This window comes from Tupaia chinensis, unplaced genomic scaffold (genome assembly GCF_000334495.1).
Source record: "Tupaia chinensis unplaced genomic scaffold, TupChi_1.0 Scaffold144034_1, whole genome shotgun sequence".
Lineage (NCBI taxonomy): Eukaryota > Metazoa > Chordata > Mammalia > Scandentia > Tupaiidae > Tupaia > Tupaia belangeri.
The window spans coordinates 199,367-201,908 of record NW_006203886.1 but is presented as its reverse complement, the minus strand read 5'-3'; the positions used below and the strand labels follow the sequence as shown (position 1 = coordinate 201,908).

The 2,542-nt window shown below is 51.6% G+C and overlaps 2 protein-coding genes across 2 annotated transcripts in view; one reads left to right on the top strand and one right to left on the bottom strand.

Annotated features, from left to right (window-relative positions):
• SYN1 (synapsin I) overlaps positions 1-2,542 on the bottom strand; it is a gene marked incomplete at its 5' end in the record, with an annotated part of 61,061 nt that overhangs the window by 9,846 nt on the left and 48,673 nt on the right. The window lies entirely within an intron of this gene.
• Positions 1,741-2,542, top strand: part of TIMP1 (TIMP metallopeptidase inhibitor 1) — a 4,684-nt gene continuing 3,882 nt past the window's right edge. The window contains exon 1 of the mRNA XM_006165796.2: positions 1,741-1,823. The gene's annotated coding sequence lies outside the window, so the exon portion shown is untranslated. The remainder of the gene's footprint in view (positions 1,824-2,542) is intronic.

Below are 2,542 nucleotides of genomic sequence, written 5' to 3'. Positions count from 1 at the left end.
CGTGACCCCAAGGAAGAATCAGGATCAGCGTGAATCTGGTAGACAGGATTGCCTCACTCACCCCCCACCGGGGGTGTGGGATGGTTGGTGAGGAAGGGGCAGGGCAGGATGGGGTGGAGATTGCTTCTCTACTGACTCACTAGGCTTCTTTCACCACCATTCAACCCCCCTCCCAATGCTCATTAATTTACCGCATCATTCCCTGTTTGTTGGGATTATGCCACGCCTGGGTTACTTAGGATCCCAAAGCCAGTTAGCCTAGGCTGGAATCCCAGCTATGCCCTGTGATCCTGGGAAAGTTCAGTTCCCTCTACACCTCTTATTTCCTCATCTGTAAAATGGGAATAATCCCCACCTCAGAGGCTTGTTGTGAGCTCTGTGAAATAAATTATGCTGAGGGCCTGGTACCCAGTCAGTGCTATATGAATGCTGGCTATTTGTCTGCATTTTCTGAGCAGGGCTAAGATCCAGGCACTGGCTCCTGGCCACCTGAATTCCATCTCAGTTCTGTAACTTTTTAACTCTGTGACTTTGGATAAGTTACTTAACCTCTCTGTGCCTCAGACGCCACACGTTGTATTCCACCGCATTTATCTACCTTATCTCCTTCCATTGTTCTCCTTGTTTTCTCTCTGCCATCTCTTGGTATGTCAAACATACTAAGAAAGGGATTTCTGTGCTGTCTCCATAGTACAACAGTAATGTGCTGCTCAAGGGAAGCTGGATCCCACATGGCAACCTCAGTTCCAATCCCCGGCCTGGTCAGGCAGAAATATGCTGAGCATGTGCCTGAGTGCCCCAAATCCAATGGACTGGAGGACTGGAGGGAGGGGTTCACAGTGTGATCAGACCCTGTAGAAGATGCTCCTCTCTCTCATACACATGTGCATGCATACACACACACACACACACTATCAGAAATAAAGAACAAATTTTGGGGTTGGCAGGTGGTGTGGTGGTTAGGGCGCTGGACTCCCACATGGCTAACAGTGGCTCGAGTTCTGGGCCTGGCAGCTTGTTTTCTTACTTTCTCTCTATGGTGAGTGCATGTGCTCTATAGCAAAATTAAATAAATACAATTAAATAATTCTTTTTTTTTTTTTGAGAGGGTTTTTCTATCAGGGGCACGTCATGAGTACACACACGCACACACAAGACAGAGAGACCTCCACAGGGGTTGCTCATGTACGATCCCCTCTCTAGAGCCCTCCAGGTTTTTAGGTCCCAGGGCACACACACACACACACACACACACACATGCGTGCGTACCCAGTGTGAGTTTAAGCCACCGGACCGAATCCTGGTCGACTACATGGGAGTCCAGCGACATAGCCATTATGCCAACTGCTGGTCTCAATTAAATGATTCCTTAAAATTTTTTTTTTTTAAATGAGAAGAGATTTCTGTGTGCTTGGCATATGGTAGATGGACAGTAAATACTGAAGAGATGAACTAATTTGGACTTCAGCCATGGGGAGTTTGGGGGATGTGAGTGATCCAAGAGATTCGAGACCAGGGAAGTCGACTGAGGGAATCCTGCCTTAAGCTCTCCATTGAGGTAGCTTGGAAGGAATGGGGCTCTACGTGGAGAGGGGGAGGGGGTGGCCCGGGCCACCGGGAGGAGGGAGAGGAGGAGGGTGTATCTCCTTTCGGCAGCCCTCGGCCCGCCCCTTGGCTTCTGCGCTGATGGTGGGGGGCTGGGGAATGTATTCAGGGAGCGTTTCCCGCGCCGCCCCCCCCCGCCCCTCGAGTGGACATTTATCCTCTACCGCTCAGGCCCTGCCGCCATCGCCGCAGATCCAGCGCTTACTGAGACACGAGAGGTAAGCAAGGGCCCGAGTGCCGCGGTCGGGCTGCAGTCTGTGTGCTGGCCACCAGGCTCATCCATTCCCGTGCTTGGGGCCCCGCTGCTCTGCCAGTCTGCGGGTTCCAGGACCCCCAGCTGGTCGAGGGGGTACGGGGAGGGGGGCTGGAAGTTCTCCTCCAATCTTGCCACTCCAAATTCCCTCGAACCCCTGACATCTATTCCCAGCTCCCCCAAACCCGTGACTCTCTAATACCATAAATGTTTCTCAATCTGCTGGCTCCCCCAATTCTCTCATTGTTCCCTAAATCCCCACCCAAACTCCTGCGGGTCCCCAAACTTCCCCAGTCCTCAGATCCCCCAAACTCCTCAATCTCCAATTGCCTAAACCTCAAAACTTCCTCTGCTGACCGTCCTAGTGATGCACGACTGTCATCGCAGATGCTCAGAAGGCTGAGGCAGGAGGATCAGAGTTGGAGACCAGCCTGGGCCACATAGCCAGACTGTGTCTACCAACAGCAACAAAACGATTTCCTCTGCCCCCCAAATCCTTAAACTGCCCCCCATTACCTTAAGCTTCCTAATTTCTCCAACCTCTTAAAAAACCCCAAACTCCCCTAGGTCCCTAAACTCCCAACCTCCTTCAAATTCCTCAACCTCCCTAAATTTCCCCAGCCCCTTCTATCTCTCAATATGTACAACCTCTAAACCCCCAAACTTTCCTACACCCCACACCAC